The following is a 9,968-nucleotide window of genomic DNA, read 5'->3' on the forward strand; positions in this document are numbered from 1 at the left end:
TAAAGAATCACACTTATAAGTTATGCTTATGGCAACAATAGACTCTGAATTAAAACTTACAGTTCATACAAAGTATGAACTCAGGGGATCGCTAGGAAGATAAAATAAAAGCGTCACTCCCTAGACGTTAAACCCAAAGGTGGTTCAGCTATGAGAGTTCCCCCAAATGACTATTTGGTAATTAAATATTAAGCAATATTAAGTACTAAGTAAGATCATCACAGGCCATTGAGGGATGGTAGCATGGCCTTGTTCCCCGACTCCCTTTCTTTATTACAAACATTCCACATCACTTAAAATATAAGGGCTACTGGGTAGGCAGTGGAATTCCAGAACCATAAACAGCAACATACTATCTACCTATGCTCAGAATCCTGTTCTAACACACACCAGGGAGCCTGCTCCATCCGTTTCCTTTTCAGCCCTGGCCTTCCATCTGTACTCACTCTCAGCCCTCAGGACAGAAAGACATTCAACTTCCTATAGCCATAAAACCAAATCCCAACACAAAAATTGCTAGGAAAAAAAATGAAAAGAAGAGCTATGAGGGGGTACTAGCTATACTAGATATTAAAATATACTATAAAACCCCTATAATTAAAACAGCATGGTACCAGTATATAAATATACAGGCAAATGGAATAGAACAGAGTATCCAGAAATTGTCCCAACTACACACAGAAATCAATGATAAACATGGCTTTGCAAATTACTGGGGGAAAAGATGGTCATTGCATTTATTTATTTATTTTTTTCAGACAGGGTCTCACTCTGTTGCCTGGGCTAGAGCACAATGGCATCATCATCACTGTAACCTCAAACTCCTGGGTTAGAGCGATCCCCCTGCCTCAGCCTCCCGAGTAGCTAGGACTACAGGTGCACACCACCACGCCCAGCTGATGTGTTTATGTTTTGTAGAGATGGGGTCTCACTATGATGCTCAGGCTGGTCTGGAACTCCTGGCCTCCTCAAGCAATCCTCAGTTTCTCAAAGTGCTAGGATTACAGGCATGAGCTACCACACCTGGCCAAAAATGGTCTTTTTAATAGTGTTGTAACAACTGTAAAGCCATTTGGAAAAAGATAAAATTAAATCCATTCTTCACACCATACGCAGGGATAAACTCCAAATGGAACAGAATTCTAAATATAAAATACAAATAATAGAAAAAAAAAATCAGTAAATGCCTCCAAGACTTAGGTATAGAGAAAGCTTTTTAACTGTGACTCAGATGAATAAGATTTATAAATTTGACTATATAAAAACAAAACTGCATGGCAAAAATACCATAAGCAAAATTAAGTTATAAATGACAAAGTACAAAAAAAAATTTGCAAGATACATCATATAAAATGGCCAATATCCCTAATATACAAATAATTTTTGAAAACTAAAGAAAAATAGACTAAAATGGTCCTTAAATATGTGGAAAGATATTCAACTTCAGTCCCAATAAGAGAAAGGCAAATAACTACAGTAAGATACTATTTCTCATCTGTCAGATTAGCAAATAGTCAAAGCTTAACAATATACTCTGTTGATGAGGCTGTGGAGGAAACAGGAACTCTCATACATCGTTGAGAATGCAAATTGGCACAACCTCTGTTGAGGGGAATTTGCCAATATCTAACAAAACCATGTATGCGTATACTCAGAAATCTCACTTCTAGGAATTTATACTGATGATACACCAACAATGCAAAACTATACATGCACAAAGTTATTCATTGTAGCGTTACGTACAACTGAAAAATCTGGAAAACGACCTAAATATCCAAGCATAGAAGACTGTTTAAATAAACTATGGCATATATACACAATGTAGCACTACAAGGGGGACATACTGTAAAATAAAAACAGCACAGTGAATAAAAGAGCATATATGCTACATTTCGTGTACAAAAGAAGAAAAACAAGAGAACAAGTATGTATCTGCTTCTCTTTATAACAACGATAAACCAGAAAACAATGAAGTTTGTTACTTACAAGGGGTTGAGAGGAGCAGAAGGGATGGCAGGTGGGGGCAGACAGACACTCTATAGCTCTCTGTACAGTATTTACTTATGGAAGCATAATAATGTTCTGCATATTCAAAGAATAAAATTAAATCCATGAGGATAGGAAAGTAAAAAAACAGCTAAAACAGAAAGTAAACAGAGACAAATGAACTCATTTGTGTTTTATATGAATACCATAACCACAGGAAGAGAACAAACAAAAAGAAACAAAGAACAAATCCAAGTAACTTAGGGAAATAATATATATATATTTTTTTTTTTTTTTTGAGACAGAGTCTCGCTTTGTTGCCCAGGCTAGAGTGAGTGCCGTGCCGTCAGCCTAGCTCACAGCAACCTCAAACTCCTGGGCTCGAGTGATCCTTCTGCCTCAGCCTCCCGGGTAGCTGGGACTACAGGCATGCGCCACCATGCCCGGCTAATTTTTTTATATATATATCAGTTGGCCAATTAATTTCTTTCTATTTATAGTAGAGACGGGGTCTCGCTCTTGCTCAGGCTGGTTTTGAACTCCTGACCTTGAGCAATCCGCCCGCCTCGGCCTCCCAAGAGCTAGGATTACAGGCGTGAGCCACAGCGCCCGGCCTGGGAAATAATATTTGACTATAGAGGTATATTCAGTCTTGGGAAGTCTGGAGGGGGTAGGAGGGAAGAAGTGCAAACAATTGAATTATGTTAGCAGGTCTGTTTTCTGTAGTGGTATGGGCAGAGCAATTCTGAAACAATTTTAGATGTATTATGGAACTGAGTAAATGTGTTGATTTGCTTGGAAGCCAGGGCTCTCCTGGAAGGACATAAAAATAGGGGAAAGCAAGAAAGAACCTGTGGGGATGTACTGAGAGTACTGGTGTGAACTTATGATTTCTAAATTATATGTATGTGCATGTATATAAATTTATGTATATTCACGTCTGCACATCTGTATGCATATGTGTATATATGTGCATATATTCCCTAGCTCTCTTTGCTGAAAGGCCAAGAAACAAAACTACCTCAGTGGTAATGAGCACATTTGGCACCATCTCCTGGGACTCTATTATAATACCATCACTTACTAAAAGGAACCAGAGGTCCTCAAAGAAAAGGCCGACTCCTGGCTGGGAACAGGAAACATACAAGATGATGAACTGGGGCATCCTGTTAGGCCAGCAAGTAAGAAAGGGCTCAAAACAATGGGGTGGGGGGACACGGCGCAAGACCGCAAGAGCCAGCTTACACACCGGATTCAAGCACCACAGAAATTCAGGACAGCAGCGAACTATAAGCCATCAAAGGTAGGATTTTGCGTCCACAGATACAAAACGGGGACAAACGGAGGCCTCTTGTTTACAGGAGAATGTGAGCACTGGCTGGTAAATATGAAAGGAATCATAGAATTGGAAAAATCGGCATTCTGCAACTATCAAAGTAAAAACTGCATCAGGGGAGAATCAGTGAATCCAAGGGGAAATTTTGACAAGGAGCAGGACATCTGCATAGTCTTAAATATTCCCCCAGAGACTGCGTCTTTAGTTACAAGGGAAAACATAGTATTAATTAGTATATAGTGGAGAAATTAGACAATGCCTTGGCCTGCATTCTAAATAAATACCTCCAGTGGAGGTAGATGGACATGTGCTTCCCGTAGTGACACCTTGAGGACACATCACCTATAAGAATGCATTACATGAACTAAATCACAAGGAAACATCAGGCAAATCCAAAATGAAGCATATTCCATTCAAAGAGAAGTAGGAAAACGGAGACTGTATTTTTCAAACATATCATTTTCATAAAAGACAAAGAAAGGCTGTAGAAATGTTCCAGATTAAGAAGGCTAAAGGGACTTCACCACTAAATTCAATTCCTGACCTCAACTAGATCTATACTAGAGCAAAAAATTGTTAAAACAATTGAGCCAGCTGACAAAGTTGGAATATGGATGGTAGATTAGATAGAAGCGGTATCAACTTTAAATTTACTGAATTTGACAACTATACTGTAGTTATATAACAAAATATCCCTATCCTTAGGAAATATTTACCAAAGTACTTAGGGGTAAAGGGCCATGATGTATGTAAGTTACCTTCAAATGGTTCAGGAAAAAAATTGTATGTATGGAAGAACAAGAAGACAAAACGAAGTAAAATGTTAACTAGAAGTGTACCTGCTGAGCAAAAGCTCTCTTTTTATTGTTCTTATTATTGAAATTTTTCTGCATATTTAAAACTATTTCAGAAAGTAAATTTAAGATTCTCTCAACTATACCTTCCCCTCCAGGTACTGCTTCATCATCCTGCCTCCTATTCACGTCCCGTCTCCCTTGTGCCTCGTCCACTCAATCTCACTTCTTCCACTCAGACCACACTGCATTAGCTTCTTCCAGTGCTCCCTCCTGGCTGTTGCCCCCTGCCTCCACCCTGAACCTCTCCTCTTTGGACACCCCATGCTCCTTGGGCAGCCCTGTTCACACGCAGGGCTCCTACCACTCCTAAAAGCCAGGTCTCTCAGATCCTCACCTCAGGCCTGAAGTGCTCCCTTCAATTACAGACTCTCATACCCACCCCACTCTTCCCTTTGCCGAAATCGGAAGTGAGCTTTTTTATTTTTCTCACCACATCCAAAACAGCCCAAGACCAGGTGATTTTATTGCCTAAACAATTCCCAAGCTCCCACCCTTGGCCCCACCACCATTCCTACTGTGAAGGCCTTACTTTTTTTAAAGCCCCTTGAATTCTCTTCTGAACAGTCCCTCTTCCTTCACTGTCATCCCTGCCCAATTAATCCTCCAACAGCCATCAAGAGTTTTGTAAAATGCACACCTGGTCATTCCCCAATGCCAAGTTTTCCCAGGCTACTTATTGTGGCACTTGAAACCTGCACCCAGCCACTCGGAGCGACTCCCTGGACACAGAATGGACTTTGCTGGTTCACCCCTCACTGCCACTCTGCCTGCCTCTCCCCAGCTCTTTTCAACAGACTAATTCTTAGTTCCCTTCATGTGCTCTAGGATTCCGTTTGACTGGTTGCTGACTGGTCTAGTCTGTACGAAATCACAAACACTTCCCTACTTACCTCTCTAACTTTGGCAGAGGCGCCAGGAGTCTCCATGTTCTGGCTCTGCCTAACCTCCTGTCTGGACTGGGGCACAGTGTCCCATCATCCGACGTAGCTCATCTAATCCTCTTATTGAGTAAAATCAAAATGTATCAATATAAATGTGCATTCTCATAGAAAATAAGATGGTTTGAAATGAAATAAATATTAATCAATACTAAGAAAAGATCCATCAAAAACAGAGGCAGAAAAGCACCAAGATAGCACTAGAGTAAATGTTGCTAAAATATAAAGGCAATCAAGCGAATGTAACAAAATAGTTACCCCTAAACAATACTGAAGATGCATTCTAATATCTAAGTCATTTCTGAGGTTGAGCATTGCAAGGAACTTAGATTATGATCTGTAGACTGTCTGGTTTGTCCCCAGGCCCTGGGGACACAGAGATGAATAAGACAAGGCCCTGCCATCAAGGCACCTGCAGATCAGTAGGAGGGTCTGACAGGAAACAGTAATGTTATGAAAATGACAGAGACAAACACGGGGCACGGAAAGGGGAAGAAGAGGAAGGGACAGACTGCCTCAAAGGAGTAAGAAGAACTTCAGGAAGAAAGGAGTGGGCACTCCCAGCTGAGGGAGGAGCAGGTGCAAAGGGACCGGTGCTAACCATCCCCCGTGTATCTGGTGGCAGGGAAAGCCAGACAGGTGGGCAAACACAGGGCTGCCTCATACTAAGGAGTCCAGACTTGATCCTTGGTACTTTCCGAGAAAGGAGTAGCAAACCTGGATATGTATTTTGGGAGATCACTTATTTATTAAATCAGGGGCTGGCAAATATTTTCTGTAGCAAATATTTTAGGTTTTGTGGGCCATACAGGACTGCTGATTATTATTTTTAACGTTCCTTAAAAAATATAAAAACTACTTTTAGCTAGTAGGCCATACAAAAACAGACCACAGGCCCAGTAGTTTGCCAACCTATGTTATATAATACCAAGGAGTCATATTTAATTTAGTTGGTATAATAACGGCATTGTGGCTATGTTAGAAGCATCTTTTTTTTTTTAATGCAGACTGGTGGAAGTATGCTAGGGTAGAGTGGCATGATGTCTAGAATTTGCTTTAAAATACTTCAATTAAGAAAAAAAAAAGGGAAAGATGAAACATAGCAGAATCCTGATAATTGCTGGATCCGAGCAATGAATGTACTGGAGTTAATAAGAAAACATTTTAAAAAGATCACTCATACTATTTGCAGTGGGAGAATGAATCGAGGGGAGAAAGAACAAAGTCCTAGAGTTCCAAGAGGTGTTATTATAATCCAATCAATTAGACAAATGTGATAGTTAAGTCATGTGTGCCCTACGACACAAACAAGGAATTTCTCCAAAAACACATCTCCTCCAAAGGGCTGCAAAGGTTTGAATTTCTTTTTCCATTTTTTTGTTGTTGTTGTTTTCTTTTTGAGACAGGGTCTTGCTCTGTCCTGGGCTGGACTACAGTAGCTCGATCATATCTCACTGCAGCCTTGAACCCCTGGGCTCAAACAATCCTCCTGCCTTGGCCTCCAGAGTAGCTGGGAACACAGGCAGGAGCAACCACACCAGGAAGGCTTGAGTCTCTTAAGTGTTCGAGACGCTGAATGAGAGAGTCCTCTCCAACCAGTGTTTAACAGGAAGCATGACTCTAACAGCCTAATTACAGTACTCAAAAGTGTCAGCCATAGAATGCCATCTACTCCTCCCAAATTCTGTATGACTTACAACCTCTGGGCACTTGTATGCTTGTCCACACACTACCACCAATGCCTGGACTGCAAATAGTAAGGCCTTGCCCTTCATTCTTGCTGTCCCTGCCCTGGAGAGTCAGGAGCCACTTCTCCAAGAGCCTAGACAACTCGCAAGAACTGCGGCTCACCCTGGCTAAAAATCCCTTCCTAGTAACAACAGATTGCAACAAGCAACAGGTGCAGCATCCCAGCAACTACTTTGAATTTTCAGAGTCCAACCATACTCCACAAGGCAATCTACCATCTCACATGTCAGTTATGAATTCTGTATCTTATGTTCCTGGACATTATATTTAACTTGAAGAGGACCAGAAAAAGAGAAAACAAGATGAAATGTTATGACAAAATGCTTACCAATACAGAAGAAAACGTACCTGAAAGGGGAGAATGTACAAATAAAAGATGGGACTAAGGAGTAAATGATATGTAGATGAGCAGAGAGAGAATAGGGTTTGTGCTCTAGTAATTCCTGCATTTAATTTATAAATATCAGAATTATAAATGGCTAACAGAAGTTGGTTCTATTGCTTAAATGCAGAAACAAAAGTGAAAGGTGATTTTTCTTTAAAGTAAAAAAATAAAATAGAACATTCTCATACCTGGTAGTGGAGAAGAGAGTTCCAGTCATCCTAGGGAAGAAGGTAAGCAAAGGAGATTCTGAAAGACAGGCTAAGAGATTTTCTGAAGCTAAAGAGGCAGCGAATGGCTCGAACAAGTCATGGATCAAATCAGTCTACCAGGCTAGTGTAAGACTAAACTTCATAGCTACAAGTCTCAAAGAGGGAATGGCTGTTTTATCTGTTCTTTAGACTCTACATGACTGAATGTAATAATAACTGCTCAAATTTAACAACCTGCCAATATATGGTTGAGTTAATGAAAACATAAAACAAAAATTATTAAACGCTTACCCTAGTATTGTCATTGAGTATACCATTGTTTGAGGTAACAAAAAAATGGAAACAACCCATTGTCCCTGAATAGATCTAAAAAAAATCATGGACCTTTGAAAACATCCGAACAATAGCCAATACCACAGCTCTGTAAAACAAAACAACTGTGTTCTCAAGTGTAGAGATCTGTAAGATAAAGAGGGAGAAGGAGGGCTTCTAGCATTTGTGTAAAAAAAAATAGGGAACTAACTACATTTACATTTGCCAGTATTTGCGTAAGAAATCCTGGAAAGATACACTCAAAAGAACAAAAGTGGATACCTAAGGGAGGAGAGCCTAGGAAGACAGCTGAGCAGATCTCTAGGAAATCTTTTCACTGATAACTTTTCATACTTTTAATATCTGAGCCATATGAATGTACGTGCTCCAAATTGATTTTTTTTTTTTTTGAGACAGAGTCTCCCTTTGTTACCCAGGCTAGAGTGAGTGCCCTGGCGTCAGCCTAGCTCACAGCAACCTCCAACTCCTGAGCTCAAGCGATCCTCCTGCCTCAGCCTCCCAGGTAGCTGGGACTACAGGCATGCGCCACCATGCCCGGCTAATTTTTTCTATATATATTAGTTGGCCAATTAATTTATTTCTATTTTTAGTAAAGATGGGGTCTCGCTCTTGCTCAGGCTGGTTCTGAACTCCTGACCTTGAGCAATCCGCCCACCTCGGCCTCCCAGAGTGCTAGGATTACAGGTGTGAGCCACCGCGCCGGGCCCAAATTGATTTTTTTAAAACAGCATTGTGCTTTCAAGAAGAAAACACTCCTGCTGGCCGCCCAGTCTAAACATCCGAGCAGCACACCCAGCACTGGCACTTCCCTTTCATCAGTTACATACCAACACCTGGGTTCCTACGGGCTGTCCTCGGTCTAGGAAACTCTCTGACCTTCCTCTCCCTACCAATTAACTCCTTCTAGTAACTTCTCAGCTTTTGGGGCCCGCGGCGAGTCGCCTCCTCCAGGCGCACCCCCATCTGCACACAGGTGAGGGCCGGGAAGCGCCTCCGGGGGTCTCTCCGCACCTGCGGCCCGAGTCTCTCCACATCACCCCCACCAAAACAAGGGGTGGGCGGAATGTCGGTCAGGTCACCCCCAGGGTCCCTGTGACGCCCGTGTCCACTCTCAAGTGCCAGGGCCAACCTTAACCGCCATGGGAGCACAAAAGGGGGGTGTTTAGCGAGCTCGTTTTCAGCGCCCCCCTCGCACCCGAGAGCGGCGAACGGTCGAGGAACACCTGAGCGGAGCCCGGCCCTTCTCTGGACCTTGGCCCGGCCGGCCGGCCGGAGTCGGAGCCTGCACGGAGCCCCGGGCGAGCCCTCCACCCCGGCCCGCCGCCCGCCGTCTCCCTCCCCTCCACTGCTGCGGAAGCGCCTCCCGGGACGTGTGTGCGGACGGGCACGCTTCCTCCCAGACCCGCCAGAGGCCGGAGGAGCGGACCAGACTCGGCCAAGGAGGGAAGGGCGTGACAGGCAAGGGCCGGGGGCGGGAGCGCGGGCAGCCGTGGACTCACGTATTAGCTCCGGCGGCGCCGCGGGAGCCCGGCCGCCGGCGGGACAAAAGCGCAGACGGCCCGGCCGGAAGAACCCGCGTCGGTCCTGGGGCACTTCCGAGGCCTCTCTGGGATGGTGGAGGACCGACTCGGTGGTACCGGCCGGCGGCGGCGCAGATGAGGGGTTGGAGTCTCAACCGCTAGTTATCGAGTGCGGCTGCGCAAGGCGTGCTGAGGGTGCGGCCTGGCAACTGCGGGCGGGCCTTCCTGTTTTCACGTGCTTACGTGCCCCCCATGGGGGCGGGGCTGGGACCGCCAGACTCCACCCACAAACACGCCGGAGTGGTGGCCCCGCGCCGGGTGTGGCGCGTGCCTGTAGTCCCAGCCACTCGGGAGGCTGAGGCAGGAGGATCGCTCGAGCCCAGGAGTTGGAGGTTGCTGTGAGCGAGGCTGGCACCACGGCACTCTAGCTGGGGCGACAGAGTGAGACTGTCTCAAAAAAAAAAAGATATCCAGAGTATTTAAAGAGTGCCTGCAAGTTGATATGAAAAGGCAAACAATCCAATATAAACATAAACATGAAAGGCAAAACAACCCACAGAATACGAAATACAAATAAACCATGAATATGAAAAGATACACAGCTTCACCAGGGATCAGAAAAAGTGACCCTAAAATAAACTTAGCACAATTCAGA

At 43.8% G+C, this 9,968-nt stretch overlaps 1 protein-coding gene across 5 annotated transcripts in view; it reads right to left on the minus strand.

Moving 5' to 3' along the window:
- Positions 1-9,572, minus strand: part of ZFP62 (ZFP62 zinc finger protein) — a 33,529-nt gene extending 23,957 nt beyond the window's left edge. For 4 of the 5 annotated variants that reach the window (XM_075998796.1, XM_075998795.1, XM_075998794.1 and 1 more), the window contains exon 1: positions 9,293-9,571. The gene's annotated coding sequence lies outside the window, so the exon portion shown is untranslated. Of the gene's footprint in view, positions 1-9,292 lie in introns of all 5 variants that reach the window. The other variant, XM_075998792.1, reaches the window with a different exon arrangement.
- Positions 9,573-9,968: the final 396 nt, after the last annotated feature.

This window comes from Microcebus murinus, chromosome 30 (assembly GCF_040939455.1).
Source record: "Microcebus murinus isolate Inina chromosome 30, M.murinus_Inina_mat1.0, whole genome shotgun sequence".
NCBI lineage: Eukaryota > Metazoa > Chordata > Mammalia > Primates > Cheirogaleidae > Microcebus > Microcebus murinus.